Genomic DNA, 17,610 nt, shown 5'->3' on the forward strand with positions numbered 1-17,610 from the left:
TTTTGTTGTTGTTGTTTTTTTTTTTCATTTTGTGCTATTTGAATGTAAATTATTTTTTTTTTTACAAAAAAAAATGAGAATATAAATAATTTAATTATTTATAAAAAATAATTTTTAAAAAAGTAAATACATTGAATCTGTTTGTGGACTAAATATAGTTTTTTTTTTGGACACATCATAATGTTGTATAAAAAGTAATGAAGCCTTATTGGTGGATAATTTTCACTTACATTTGAGAATATATATATATATATATATATATATACATACACACACATATTGATGTCACCTTATCAGCATGAATATATTGACTAATAAAAGTTTTTAAGATGCTTTTTCAAGGAATCCAAACAAAAATGCTTATTAATTATATTAATTTTTTAGTGTTTGGTGGACGAAATGGTTATTCCTTGAGGGATTAATTAAAAGAATATTGACTAATTATGTATAAAATAATGTATTTTATATATTTACATTTAGAATATAAATCTTCGAGGAATATATATATGTGCGTGCTCCCGTATGTATATATATATATATATTTACTACAATCCACTCATTCGTTTTAGCCCATATGCCAAAAATTCTTTACCCAAATAAATCTCAAGAAGAAAATATAAAGTTGTATGAACCTAATTCTCTTTACTTTCTTATATAACCATTAAATTAACCTTTTGTAGGCTCATATATATATATATATACATATACATAGAGAGAGAGAGAGAGAGAGAGAGAGAGAGAGAGAGAGAGAGAGAGAGAGAGAGAGAGAGAGAGAGAGAGAGAAGTAGGCTTATATATATAGGCAAAATGAATGAAATGAGAACTTACTAATATTACCAAGTGTCAATTTGCTTGCAAAACAATCTTTATTTTGTAGTTTAAATATAATGACTTACCCTCTACTAAAAAAATTAAATTACAGGCTCATATATATATATATATATATATATATATATATATATATACACACACACACACACATAAATGATACATAATATTTATTATATGGAATGGTTAATACGTAATCTACTAAATTCAAGTTAAACAATGCATATGTCCTTGATAAAAATTTGTATGATAATCAATAAGTAGATATTATTTTATTAATGAAATAAAATATATGTATTACTCTATATATATATACATATATTCTGAAGGCACTTACATACAAGAAATTAATATGAGATATTATTCCATACATATGTACGTATATATATATATACACACACCTAAAAGAGGGAACATGGATGATGAAATCTCTTCTCTGTTTTGGTTGGACGTAATTAATTGCATGTTAGAAAAGAAACCATTTTTTTTTTCAAATAAATTTTTTAGTGATGCATGTGGACACCCATGTTGAAATTGTATGGTTCACATGAGCTAAGAATATAAAACGCAATCCCTTGAAAATATATATATATATAATTAACCAAATTAATATATATATACACACACACACACATATATGTATATATAAGAGAATGAATAAAGCATATCTCGATATTGGTTTTGTTTTCTTACGGAGAAAGAGAAAGTATTTTTCTATTTGTAGAGAGATTTAATTTTTTGTATGCTTTGGTCGGCTATTTGATCTTTAGACATCAATATATGAAATACATACATATTATATATATATATATATATATAACGTACATGACACCTTTGTTTGTTTCTCGAGGCTTTGATTATTGTATGTACTTTAATTTAGGCTAGATGTCTTATTATTAGTGGGATAACATGGTTTAAATTAATTAAATTTTAGATAGTGAAATACTATATATAAGTTTGAGCTTATTATATAATATTAATTATGGTCGATATCAATATCTTAATTAATAATTTCTAATTTCTTAAGTCTATTTTAATCCTAAACAAACTAAATAATATTTTATAATTAAGTACTCAAATTATTATTATTATTATTATTATTATTTTCTCTAAAAACTAAGATTGAATCAAAGATCAAAGTCTCACTTTAGGTTAAAGTATTTTTATGAAGAGGGTATTTTTATAAATATGAATTCTCTTGATGGTTTAATTTTAATTTTTTTGGTATTATAGGAAATTAATTAAGACCAACATACCTACCAAGGAAAAGACAAAAAAAAAATTAAAAAAAAAAGATTATGGTAGGATTTTAAGGGATTAAAACACATTAAATAAAGTATTAAGACCTAATATTTGACCTAACATTAGCTCTCTTGGTACAACTTTACTTTCAATTTTTAGACCGCAAAGGGACATTAATCATTTAAGTTGATCTAGCTGTGTGTTACATAGCAAAGATATACATATATACATACATAGATATATATAATAATCATTTAAATTTGAAGCCCTTTTTTTCTTTTATATTTACACACCAATATATATATATATATATATATTTATGTATGTATGTATGTATGTATGTATGTATGTATGTGTATGGGTATATATAAGACTTATTGGTCCATTAATTGTAGAGGCCATAGCCTTTTAACCCATTAAGAGTACAAAAAAGCCCTAATGGGTCCATTGGAGACTGCGTTAGAATTTAATTATAATTTATTTTTTTTGAAATAAATTTAATTATAATTTATGTATTTAATATATAATTAAACAAGGTTCATTCATAAAAAAAATAAATTATTAACGTGTATTGAACAGTAAATTTATCTAAAATAAAATAATATTTTATTTATATTGTTCTGAATTTAATTAATTTTTTCTAAATTTTATAAAATTTAAAAATAAACTGTCGACGCTGAAACTAAAATATTAATAATGAAATATTTATGAATTAATGCAAGGGATACTATTTAATTAAGAAAATTAATTAGATTTTATTTAATTAAAAATTTTGGATCAAATTACAAATAACATAATTAATAATATGAAATTAATAAATCTTAATAATGAAAATGCACGGGCAAATCTCGAGTATTAAGAATGTTATTATGAATTAATGCAAAGGATACAATTTAATTAAGAAAATTAATTAGATCTTATTTAATTAAAAATTTTGGATCAAATTACAAATAACATAATTAATAATATGAAATCAATAAATCAATAGTAAAAAATCTTAATAATAAAAATGCACCGGCAAATCTCGAATATTAAGGATGTTATTATGAATTAATGCAAATGATATTATTTAATTAAAAAAATTAATTAGATCTTATTTAATTAAAAAATTTGGATCAAATTACAAATAATATAATTAATAATATGAAATCAATGAATCAATAGTAGAAAATCTTAATAATGAAAATGCACCAGCAAATCTTGAATATGAAGGATGTTATTATGAATTAATGCAAAGGATACAATTTAATTAAGAAAATTAATTAGATCTTATTTAATTAAAAATTTTGGATTAAATTACAAATAACATAATTAATACTATGAAATTAATAAATCAATAGTAGAAATCTTAATAATGAAAATGCACTGGCAAATCTCGAATATTAAGGATGTTATTATGAATTAATGCAAAGGATACAATTTCATTAAGAAAATTAATTAGATCTTATTTAATTAAAAATTTTGGATCAAATTACAAATAACATAATTAATAATATGAAATCAATAAATCAATAGTAAAAAATCTTAATAATGAAAATGCACCGGCAAATCTCGAATATTAAGGATGTTATTATGAATTAATGTAAAAGATACAATTTCATTAAGAAAATTAATTAGATCTTATTTAATAAAAAATTTTGGATCAAATTACAAAATAACATAATTAATAATATGAAATCAATAAATCGATAGTAGAAAATCTTAATAATAAAAATGCACCGGCAAATCTCGAATATTAAGGATGTTATTATGAATTAATGTAAAAGATATAATTTAATTAAGAAAATTAATTAGATCTTATTTAATTAAAAATTTTGGATCAAATTATAAATAACATAATTAATAATATGAAATCAATAAATCAATAGTAAAAAATTTTAATAATGAAAATGCACTGGCAAATCTCGAATATTATCCAATAAATCATATATATATATATATGAATGCATGCAGTTGCCATAAACGTAAGTTTGCCATTTCTTTATAAACAGTGCTTGGCTATTGCAATCAACAAAACAAAACTACAAACAAAGCGAGAAGATATGGAGAGGTTCTCACTCAAGTTAGCTTCATGGGTTATCATGTTACTACTTATTGCTTTCGGTAAATTTTACTTAAACTCCAATTGCTTTGGGTAAATTTTACTTAAACTCCAATTTTCTCGAGAAAACAAAATATGAGTGTCGAGTTCTATATACGAGCTTAGTTTACGCTTTAATTAATTTCCTTTTATCATATTATTGTTTATTGCTTTTGATAAATTATAGTAAAACTCTAAATTTATCAAAAGAATATTTGATTGTTGAATATACCTTTTGAAGATATGTGTATACATATAATATGTAGCGCCCGGAAAGGGGCCGAAAAAAAAAATAAAAAAAGCCACGTCGGCAGGCCCGGTCAGCAGTCCCGGCCAACCGGGACCTGCCACGTGGCAAGACCACGTCGTTCCGAAACGGGCCACGTTAGCGATCCGCGTAGGCGCGATCGGACGGCCCAGATCAAGCGTGCGATCGGACGGTCCAGATTTAATCGCACGGACGGCCCAGATTTAATCGCACGGACGGCCCAGATTTAATCAAAAACGGACGGCCCAGATTAAAACAAAATGGACGGCTGAGATCAAAATGGCAAAGGGTTATAAATAGAACCCCCACACCAGACCACAAACCCTAGCCGCCTGCCGCTCGTCGGAGAAGACGAACCAGAAGCCGGCCGCCGCCACCCGCCGCCGTACCGGAGGGATTTCCGACCGCCGATCGAGGTAAATTTCATACCCCCGACTCGTTTTTCCACGCTGATTTCCCCAGTGGCCAAATCGGAGCCAAAATCCCAGCCAAACGGCCAAAAAACACGACCGAAAGCCAGCGACACCGCCGCGCTCCTTCTCGGTTTTTGCCTCCGATGAGGCCCTTCCCGACCTCCGTTTAATGCAATTTTTATATCACCGTGATCACCATTCTTTTCTCTACAGGTTGATCGGAGCCGAATCACCAAAACACGAACTTCACCGGAGAGCCGCCGCACCCGAGAGCACCGCCGCCGGTAAGCTTCGGTTTTTCGTAAATTTTCGGCCCCCCGAGGGTCGTAGGGTTGTTTTATCGCAGGAACCAATGCGAGTGTGGCCGAATTCGACCGTACTCGAGGCAAACCGCCGCCGCTTGCGGCGGCGCCGTCGTCGGAGCACGGCAGAGCCGCCGTGCCGGAGTTGCGATTTGGGACGAAAGGGGCCCTGGGCCTAATTTGGAATTTTTTTGGAACACGTGCAGGTACTAGTGGTGTGTTTCAGTTCCCCGAGAAAATTCAGAAAAAATTAAGGACAGCCTGTAGGCGCACTGTGAAGCCGTGTTCGGACCCCGAAACGAGTAAGGACCCCTCACCCTATTTCCTATCACGGTATTAAAGCTTAATAAATAATTAAACAGTATTTTGAGACTTTATAGATGTATAATTGATTGAGGTTGCTGATGGAGCCCGAGTATGATACAATGTTGGTCTGTTATTGTTTGATCTAATTTTCAGTATTGAATGCAGTATGAGGTTTGATGTTTTCATTTTATAGTTTCGTGTGCATATTTTACTGTTTTATTGATTATTGGTTGAATGACTGAAATACATACTGTATGGTGTCTGTTTGGCATGAATTACTGTTTTGCTTATCTAAATGCGAATTGATGATGCTGATTGAGGGAAAAAAGAATGGAAGATTGTATAAATTGATAATTGTGTAATGGGGTCAGCCTGATTAGATATCCTGGGAGATGGTGGACGGACCGGGTCCGTAGGGGACCCTACCGGGATTGTGGTCTCTCATACCGGACGGGGTATGGAGATCTTATGTGTTTTGGCGCCCATACCGGACGGGGTATGGGGACGGCCCGTTTCACCCTCATACCGGACGGGGTATTGAGGTTTACAGTTTTGGCGCCCATACCGGACGGGGTATGGGGACGACCCGTTTCACCCTCATACCGGACGAGGTATTGAGGTTTACAGTTTTGGCGCCCATACCGGACGGGGTATGGGGACGGTCCTGGAATCTGATTACAAGTATTAAGGGTAACGGGTAGCGGGACCCCTATGGATCCCCATGGATACTAGTAGGTTGGTGAATGAGGAAAAGTAATTGTGAAATGATTGAATTGCAAGGGCGTGATGAGTATTATGTTACACAGTTTATACGATCTCGTGATTATGATAATGTTATTGCTTTCGTATATTGTTTTATGAATTTCATCGAGGTAAGTGAATGGTAAAGGGTTTTATTACTGATAAATGAGTTTATTGTGAATTATGCTCTATTGGTCTTTTTGTGTTTTCTACCCACCTTTATCTCCGTGACGGTGAGATATCGTGATGTCCTTACTGGGTTAGTGTACTTCATTCCTTATTTAATCATTTCAGATCAGGAAGACATCGTTCCCGAGCCCGTTCCGCAAGAAGACGACGAAGGGGACGCCTAAAGACTCCAAAGTCATATTTATAGCTTACTTCCGAATTTCTCTTTTAGTTAGTTTGATCTTTTATATTTTGAGCATGTTTTTCTGGTTTCAGTGTAAGGGATGTTAATCAAATTTTGACTTCGCTTCCGCATTGACATTTTAATATACATTTCATACAAAATTTCTGGGGCCGTTACAGTTGGTATCAGAGCCGCGTTTCCTCGGACCCATCCCTTACAAAATAGTTTCTTAGAGAAATACTCACCGATTGGTCGTTACTCGACCATTCCTTGTGAATGCAGGTACACAGAGATGAGGAGAGGAAGACCCCCACTAAACCGAGCGGCTCAAGATAATTCGCTTCGGGAGGATTTAGACAGATTATATGAGATGGTGGAAGCTCTCGTAGCCGCCCAACGAAGGAAAGAGGAGAGAAGGGAGTTACCCGGACCTCCTCCGCTAGCGCAGGTTGAGCCCCCGCTACAGCAGGCTGATCCCGAGCCACCCCGGCAGGAGCCTGTTCCTCCACAGTACCACCCGGCACCAGAGCCGCGGTACGACCCGGTACCACAGCCACAGTACCAACAGGTGCCGCCACAGCACATTCCAGTGCCCCCACCACATCAGCAGGCGCCACCACAGGGTCCCCCAGTTCACCCTCAGCCAGCTCCAGTCCCTCTACCTCGGGACCCCGCTCCTTCCTTGATCGACCCCGGCTTCATAGAGAGGTACAGGAGACTGAACCCTTCTACTTTTTCAGGGGGATCCTCTTTCGAAGAGGCCCAATACCGGCTGGCAGAGACTGAGAGAGCTTTCGAGACCCTGGGAGTAGTTCCTGAGCAGAGGGCTGCCATTGCCTCCTACATGCTGGTAGGGGAAGCAGTACGCTGGTGGGAGCTCAAGCGGGCCACCCTGCCTGCACCAGTTACTTGGGAGCAGTTCCTAGCGGCTTTCCATGCGGAGTATCTCCCTAAACACATCCAACATCTAAAGGAAATAGAATTTGCTCAATTGGTCCAGGGAAATATGACAGTGTCGGAGTATGCCCGTAAGTTCCTAGAGCTGGGCCGACACGCCCCGGAGACATTGTTGGATGAGGGCCGAAAGGCCAGGAAATTCCAGTGGGGTCTCCGCCCGGCGATCAGACAGCACTTATTGGTGATGGAGCTCGAGACATATTCGGCAGTCCTGGCAAAGGCGCAGATCATAGAAAGGAGCTTCGACACCCGCCCTCAGCTAGCGGGAAGTTCCCGACCCCCAGCCTCGCTCCGCAGGCCAGCGCCTACCATGTCTGTCCAACCCAGTAAGAGGCCCAGACCTGCTGTCCAGGCCCCTCCTCAGGCTATGGGGGCAGCACGTGGGAAGATCTGCCAGTACTGCGGCAGAGATCATGGGGACCGACCCTGCTACCGCCTCAACAACACCTGTCGCATATGCGGCAGTGCCCAGCACTATGCGAGGGAGTGCCCTAGGAACCAGAATCAAGGGAGGCCTCCAATCCAGGGCAGAGTTTACAACCTTACCCAGAAGGATGCCGACGCAGACCCGGACGTGGTACATGGTATGTATACTATCTCTGGCCACATTGCTCATGTTTTGTTTGATACTGGTGCATCACATTCTTTTATTTCACATGTTCTTGCTTCCAAAATTTGTGTATCACCTGATAGACTTGATTCATTTTTGCTTGTATCTACGGCGGGGGGGGAAATTGCTAGGAGAGGTTGTTTACAGGGCATGTGCCGTGGAGATAGCAGATAGGAAATTGAGGGTAGACCTGATAGGGTTAGACATAGGGGATTTTAATGTAATCCTAGGAATGGATTGGCTAGCGGCGTATCACGCCACCATAGACTGCTTTAACAAAAAGATTGTATTTAATCCTCCCAACGAGGAGCCATTTACAAGTTAATAAAATTATTCGGTACTGATTTCCCCTAATGGCAAATTCTTTTCTTCTAAATTCCCAGTGCCTTAATATTGTATTTTCTCTAACTAGGTAAACCCAAGAAAGAAGTTTGTATCCAAGAGATTCCAGTAGTCCAAGACTTTCCAGACGTATTTTCGGATGAACTGCCTGGTCTACCAGGGGACAGAGAGGTCGAGTTCACCATAGACTTACAGCCAGGAACCCAGCCCATCTCGGTAGCTCCTGACCGAATGAGCCGCATCGAGATGGAAGAGCTAAGGAAACAAATCACTGAGCTACAAAACAGTGGCTTCATTAGACACAGCATTTCCCCATGGGGTGCCGGGGTTACTTTTGCAAAGAAAGGGGATGGAACGTTGAGACTGTGCATTGATTATAGAAGGATAAACAAGGTAACAATTAAGAACAAGTACCTTCTTCCTCGGATTGATGACCTTTTCGATCAGTTGCAGGGTGCACAAGTCTTTTCCAAAATAGATCTACGATCAGGTTACCATCAGGTAAAAGTGAGAGCCGAAGACATCCCCAAGACGACATTCCGAACCAGGTACGGACACTATGAGTTCCTGGTTATGCCGTTTGGGCTAACCAACGCCCCGGCCATCTTTATGGATCTAATGAACAGAATCTTCAGAGAATTCTTGGATCAATTTATCATCGTGTTCATCGATGATATCTTAATCTACTCAAAAAGTAGGGAAGAACATGCTCATCATCTTGCCCAAGTCCTACAGGTACTCAGGGAAAAGAAGTTGTATGCGAAGTTGAGCAAGTGTGGATTTTGGCTCGAACAAACCGCCTTCCTAGGACATGTTATATCGAAGGAAGGGGTGTCGGTGAACCCCGAAAAGGTTGAAGCGGTACTTGGTTGGGAAAGACTGACGACAGTTAAGGAAATTCGCAGTTTCCTAGGGATGACAGGTTATTATCGCCGGTTTGTCGAAGGGTTCTCTAGTCTAGCAGCTCCTCTGACCCGACTCACAAAGAAGAATGCAAGGTTTGAATGGAATGAGAACTGCGAGAGGAGTTTTTCAGAGTTGAAGAAGCGACTGACTACTGCACCAGTGCTGGCTCTACCGAGTGGATCAGGAGGGTACACAGTTTATAGTGATGCCTCCTATCTGGGCCTGGAATCAGAATACTCCGCAACCGGAAAATATCATTTGTAAAAGTCATGTGGCAGAACCACACGCCCAGGGAGGCGACTTGAGAACTGGAATCAGAATTTAGGGCCCAATATCCCCATCTGTTTGATCAAGAGTAATGAGGCAAATTTGGGGACCAAATTTCCTCAAGGGGGGGAGAGTTGTAGCGCCCGGAAAGGGGCCGAAAAAAAAGCCACGTCGGCAGGCCCGGTCAGCAGTCCCGGCCAACCGGGACCTGCCACGTGGCAAGACCACGTCGTTCTGAAACGGGCCACGTTGGCGATCCGCGTAGGCGCGATCGGACGGCCCAGATGCAATCGCACGGACGGCCCAGAGTCAATAAAAAACGAACGGCCCAGATTAAAACAAAATGGACGGCTGAGATCAAAAGGCAAGGGGTTATAAATAGAACCCCCACACCAGACCACAAACCCTAGCCGCCTGCCGCTCGCCGGAGAAGACGAACCAGAAGCTGGCCGCCGCCACCCGCCGCCGCACCGGAGGGATTTCCGACCGCCGATCGAGGTAAATTTCATACCCTCGACTCGTTTTTCCACGCTGATTTCCCCAGTGGCCAAATCGGAGCCAAAATCCCGGCCAAACGGCCGGAAAACACGGCCGAAAGCCAGCGGCGCTGCCGCGCCCCTTCTCAGTTTTTGCCTCCGATGAGGCCCTTCCCGGCCTTCGTTTAATGCAATTTTTATATCACCGTGATCACCATTCTTTTCTCTACAGGTTGATCGGAGCCGAATCACCAAAACACAAACTTCATCGGAGAGCCGCCGCACCCGAGAGCACCGCTGCCGGTAAGCTTCGGTTTTCCATAAATTTTCGGCCCTCCGAGGGCCGTAAGGTTGTTTTATCGCAGTAACCAATGCGAGTGTGGCCGAATTCGGCCGGAAACGGCTAACCCGAGGCAAACCGCCGCCGCAAGCGGCGGCGCCGTCGCCGGAGCACGGCGAAGCCGCCGTGCCGGAGTTGCGATTTGGGCCGAAAGGGGCCCTGGGCCTAATTTGGAATTTTTTTGGAACACGTGCAGGTACTAGTGGTGTGTTTCAGTTCCCTGAGAAAATTCAGGGAAAATTAAGGACAGCCTGTAGGCGCACTGTGAAGCCGTGTTCGGACCCCGAAACGAGTAAGGACCCCTCACCCTATTTTCTATCACGGTATTAAAGCTTAATAAATAATTAAACAGTATTTTGAGACTTTATAGATGTATAATTGATTGAGGTTGCCGATGGAGCCCGAGTCTGATACAATGTTGGTCTGTTATTGTTTGATCTAATTTTCAGTATTGAATGCAGTATGAGGTTTGATGTTTTTATTTTATAGTTTCGTGTGCATATTTTACTGTTTTATTGATTATTGGTTGAATGACTGAAATACCGATACTGTATGTTGTCTGTTTGGCATGAATTACTGTTTTACTTATCTAAATGCGAATTGATGATGCTGATTGAGGGAAAGAAGAATGGAAGATTGTATAAATTGATAATTGTGTAATGAGGTCAGCCTGACTATATATCCTGGGAGATGGTGGACGGACCGGGTCCGTAGGGGACCCTACCGAGATTGTGGTCTCTCATACCGGACGGGGTATGGAGATCTTATGTGTTTTGGCGCCCATACCGGACGGGGTATGGGGACGGCCCGTTTCACCCTCATACCGGACGGGGTATTGAGGTTTACAGTTTTGGCGCCCATACCGGACGGGGTATGGGGACGGCATTGGAATCTGATTACAAGTATTAAGGGTAACGAGTAGCGGGACCCCTATGGATCCCCATGGATACTAGTAGGCTGGTGAATGAGGAAAAGTAATTGTGAAATGATTGAATTGCAAGGGTGTGATGAGTATTATGTTACACAGTTTATATGATCTCGTGATTATGATAATGTTATTGCTTTCGTATATTATTTTATGAATTTCATCGAGGTAAGTGAATAGTAAAGGGTTTTATTACTGATAAATGAGTTTATTGTGAATTATGCTCCATTGGTCTTTTTGTGTTTTCTACCCACCTTTATCTCCATGACGGTGAGATATCGTGATGTCCTTACTGGGTTAGTGTAGCTCATTCCTTATTTAATCATTTCAGATCAGGAAGACATCGTTCCCGAGCCCGTTCCGCAAGAAGACGACGAAGGGGACGCCTAAAGACTCCAAAGTCATATTTATAGCTTACTTCTGAATTTCTCTTTTAGTTAGTTTGATCTTTTATATTTTGAGCACCTTTTTCTGGTTTCAGTGTAAGGGATGTTAATCAAATTTTGACTTCGCTTCCGCATTGATATTTTAATATACATTTCATACAAAATTTCCGGGGCCGTTACATAATATATGAAAAATGATTATTTTGTATGTACAATTTTTAGTTGTGGAGCATTCTGAAGCAAGAGGACCAGTTATATCTTTCAAATGCGCAACAGATAAGGATTGCATGGAGGGTTCAGTTTATGCAAACTGCCCAGATTGCTTCTGCCAACAAAACGTTTGCACTTGTAGATCTGATTCACCACCGTCTGTTAAGCCTGTTATCGGATTTCACCAATAAGAATATTAATGAATATGTAATGACAATATCCATCATATTCTATTGTTATATGAAATTTCAAAGTGAGATAAATTAAAAGAGAGTAAAACATATATTGTAATAAGCATTGGTTTAATCACCATTTTAAATAAATCATGTCATATTTATAGATGTATACGTGTATATGTGTGTATATATATCTACATGCATCAGCTCCATTTCACTCTATCTTATATCTCTGAATATATGGAATAGGACACTGTAAAAAACTTTAACATACATGTGTCTAATTTTTATGGGAAAGTACCAAAACCTTTAAACCCGCCGTTTCATTGCTTCCACATCTATACAAATAATTCAGTACAGTACCACCGGCATTATATGATAGGACTGGTATTGGGGTACTGGTTTTGGATTTCATTAATCTCTCTCGCTCTCTCTCCATTGAGCATCGAAGCCAAACAGCCTCAAGATCGGGGTTTTTAATAACCTCAGGAGGCCGTACCAGGTGACAACCGCACCGGAAAGACTGCGGAAGAACAGGAAATGGAACGCGGTAAATCCTCAGATAACATGGAGTAAATAAGTCTGTGTGCAAGGGGAAGATTGTACACAAACAAATATTAGGGCTAATAGAAGAAGAAGTGCATCTTGGGGAAGATGCTATACATCAATATCCTCATAAAAAAGGGTTCTTTCAGGATTTACTGCATTTCATCTCCGGTTCTTCTGCAGTCTTTCCGGTTAGATTGTCACCGACAAGCAACCTCCGGCGGTGAAGCAAAGACGCGATCTTGAGCTTGTTTGGTTGCCACGCGATCTTTAGCTTATATCTGCTCTGCCTCAGCTTCATTGCATGTTTTCATCATTAATTCAAATCCATATGTTTGTATTATCCTCTAATTTCTGATTTTTATATTGTAATTAACTTACTCTAATTTAAAATCCTTTTTGTCGTATACAAGATATATAAATATATATGTAAGGAAGTCCTTAAATGAATATACGAGGAGTGAAAAGTAACTAAAAATTTAGTTAAAATAAAAATGATAACCAAACCCAACAATACATATTGTTGATAGTTTGTCAATGTTAAAAATATAATGTGTGCCGGTGATGGAAGCAAGAGCATTATGGATGCAAGAACTGCAGAAACAAACAAAGCAAGAGACTGACTTGCTCGAAAGAAACCTATCTTACATAAAAGAAAGCTAAGATGTTGGTGGAGGAGATCTATAATTGGCTTTGTAGTTTCCATTTTTTTGGTACTTCGTGCAAGGACACGGGTTCACAAATTACTACCGACAAGTTTACTAAATCTTCAGTCAATGTTACTGTAATAACTCCTGTATTGAAGAAAACCCATTAATAAAATATATACATGTATGTATACGTGATCAATACATATACATATATGCATCGCACAACCACAAACAGTATGCAAAGTACGTGAAAATATATATATCTACATGCATCACCCTCTTCTCACTTCTACCTCAGGTCTCTTGAATAAGGACCGGCACTCTCCCTAAACTCTTCTTTGCATTTGATTAACACGCACGTGTCTAGAAAATATTTAACATACACGTGTCAATTTTTATGGGAAACTACAACAACAATCAACCCAGTCTATAAAACGCACCGTTTCATTGCTTAGAATTGAATGGCCCCATTGAATTAAAAATGTCTAGGAGACTCGATTTTAAGACCAAGACCAGTAAGTTCAGGCACATCAACTGAACCTCCAACTTGGCAAGCATTCTTCTGTTTTCTAGCAACACTATGTGTGTGTGTGTGTATATATACATGTGTGTGTGTATATGTGTATATGTGTGCGTATATACGTGTACATACAGACAAACACTACTCTCTCTCTCTCTATCTATGTATAAATTTATGTATACATATATATATATATATATCTACATGCATCATCCTTATTTCACTCTACGTGAGATCTCTGAATGAGTGACTCTCCACAAAAACAATCAACCCAGTCTATTAAACGCACCGTTTCATTGCTTTATCATGGGCCTATTGGAGACGAGGTTAGATGATAATACCGGTTAGGATTTTATTCATCTCTCTCTATCTCTCTCTCAATCGAGCATGGCAACCAAAGAGCCTTCTTGTCACTGCGGGAGGCTGCGGCCGGTGACAACCTCGCTAGAAATATTGTACACAAATAATATTTGTCCTCATAAAACCGTTCTTGGGAAGTTCTTTGCCTCGCACGCCTCTAAGCGGTCAAGGCGTGCAGAACATGACAATGTATAGCATCAAGGTTACTTTTCTTTTTCTGTCAGGTTTTCTTTTTTCTCGGCAAAGAAATCTAACCTTGACGGTGAATTAAATATCAGAACCCACGTCGGCTGATCATCGGCTACCTGTGCTCGAACGATAGAGAAAGTGAATCGACGCGAAAATCGGTAGCCGGTGCGGTAGAAGAGCCACTTGAGGTTGACTAGCGTTCAGTTCAAGATAGAAGAGCCTTTCGTGGTTGCCGTAAAGTTTGGGAATTCTTCTGGTCAGATTGTAAACCCAAGAACGCCTAATAGTGCCTACTACCCACTAGGGTGACAGGTCTTTCCTCTTCCAATTCCGGAGCCTTTCCATCGGACATCTTCACTTTTCATTGCCCTTTGATTGGCGCTAGGAGAGTTAAATTCATCTCTCTTCTTTCTTTTATAAACAGTCTTGGATATTCTTTGCTTCTTTATGTTGTTTCTTGATTCCATTTGACTTTGGTGAGGGAAACGAAATCTAATACAAGTACTGATTTGCATGTATTGTCTTCTTCTATCTTTTTCATGCTTTGCTTAATTTCTTAATTTGTTTTCGTCACTAATTTGCATATATATATATATATATATATATATATCCCAAGAACCGTTTTTTATGAGGATAAATAGTATCTTCCCCAACATCCACCTCTTCCTCTAGTACCCTTAATATTTGTTTGTTTACAATTTTTCTGGCGAGGTTGTCACCGGCAAGAAGCCTCCGACGATGACAAAAAGACAGCGATCTTGAGGCTGTTTGTTTGCCATGCTCGTGGGAGAGAGAAAGAGAGATGAGTAATCCCCTTGCCCACAGCTTTTATACAATCCATATTATCTGTTAATTTAACGGGTTCCATCTCCGGTTCTTCCGCAGTCTTTCCGGCGACTTTCCGGCGAACTTATCAATTAATTCAACCCATAAAACTAGTTAAACCCACAAAACTGCTTATCTGTGTTTATCTATGTTTGTCCATAAAACTGTTTTACCCTCTGTTTTAGCTTATATCTGCTCTGCTTCACTGCATGTTTTCATCATTCATTCCATCCATACTTTCTGATTTTATATTGTAATCAACATCGTTTAATATATGTTATTTTATAGGTGAAAAAAAATTATATTTGTTTTCAATTGTAAAATATGTGAACCGTAAATTTGGAAAGAGTTTTAAAACCAACAAATCGGTGAATGCGACTAATATGTTATTTTTTTTTTTCCTTTATTCTCCAATATAATATACTTATTTATTTTATTAAATATAATAATTTAATTTATAATAATAATTTATTTAAATATAAATATAATTATATTTATAAATAATTTAATTTTTTTATTATATATATTTTATATACCACTTATTATTATATATAATAGGTAAGGATAAATTAATAATTTAATTGAAAATACAACTATAACATTCTATTATCCAAATACAAATATTTCATTAACATATATTAATATACAATTATCCAAACATAAAAAAATTTATCATTCTGATTTTATATCATTGTCATTCAATTACTGTTATTATAATATATTAATTAACCATGACTAAAATTTCTCAAAATAGAATTTTAGTGTGTATAATGTGTTTATGCATTAGCATATATGTATATATATTGATTATATACATACATATATAAACTTGCTGGTGGTGGTTTGTCGAGTTTAGTAAGAGAGTAACCACTATCAAGAAATGAATTATATTAAAGTCTACTTATCAAACCCACCAAAATTGTATACTTACCAAATTAACCAACATTAATTAACACACTGAGTGTAAAAAAAAATTAACATACACGTGTGGATTTTTTACAGGAAACTATAAAAATCGTCGACGAATCTCCTTAACAGAATCGATGGTGAATGGAAGGTTTGTACACAAGCAGATCCTGAGGTTCACTGAAGAAGAAGACTCCCATTTTAGGAAAGATAGTATTATTACTATCAATATCACTACCACGAACGGTTCTTGCAGAGTCCTTTCTTAACTCGCTCGCCTCTCAGCAACCAAGGCTTAAATTGCCAATACATGAAGGGAAGTGTCCATAATCATCAAGGTTAACTCTCTTTTTCTGTCAATTCTTTTGAACCGATTCTCTGAGAGTTGAATAATTATTTTTAGTGTTTTGAACGTACACTGAAATTTTCTTTCAAAATTTCAGTATACGTTCAAAACACTAAGAAGAATTATTTAATTCTCTGAGCAATCGGTCCAAAAGAATTGACAGACAAAGAGAGTTAACCTTGATGATTATGGACACTTCCCTCCATGTACTGCGAATTTCTTGACACACGTGTGTGTTAACTAAATGCGAAGGAAGAGTTTGGGGAAGGTGTTATTCCATATTCAGTGATCTGAAGTAGAGTGAAATGGGGGGTGATGCATGTAGAGATATATGTGCACGTAGAGTGTATATCGCGTGTTTGTATATGCATATATTTACATATATATTGATTATATACATACATATATAAACTCGCCGGTGGCGGTTTTTGAAGTTTAGCACGAGAGTTTTGAAGATTGAGTTTGGAAATGCCCCTTTGAGGTTGGTTAATTGGTGAATTAAGAACAATTATTTAATTAATTAATTAAAAGTTAATCTTTTAACCGGTTTTTAAAGCGTCTAAACATGACTAAAAAAGAATCTCCCGGAACTCTTCCTCTGCATTTAGTTAACACACACGTGTGTCAAAAAATTAACACACGTGTCGAATTTTACAGGAGACTATCAAAACGGTCGAGCAATCTCCTTAAACGCACCGTTTCATTGCTTCCAATATGAATATAAATAATTAAGTTCATTACCAACAGTATTGATGATCGGACTCAGTTTTGGATTTTAATCATCTAACTCTCTCTAGGATGACGACCAAAAACAGCCAGAGCCCACAACCGGAGACAAGCTCGCCGGAAAGTCTTTGAGAGAAGAACAGATGGAATGCGGCCAATCTATTGATATGAAGTCTGCAGAATCGGTGTTGAATCCAAGGTTTGTACACAAGCAGATTCTGAGGATCATTGAAGAAGAAGAGACTGTTTTCAGGGAAGATGATATTTATTACTATCAATTTCAGAAACGACATCGTTCTCACGAACGGTTCTTACGGAGTCCCTTCTTATCTCGCTCGCCTCTGAGCCGTCAAAGCTTAAATTCATCTTTTTCTTTTTCTTTCAAGATTTCAGTGTACGTTACACTGAGACGAAT

Source organism: Carica papaya, chromosome 6 (genome assembly GCF_054855325.1).
Source record: "Carica papaya isolate Zhongbai chromosome 6, ASM5485532v1, whole genome shotgun sequence".
Classification (NCBI taxonomy): Eukaryota; Viridiplantae; Streptophyta; class Magnoliopsida; order Brassicales; family Caricaceae; genus Carica; species Carica papaya.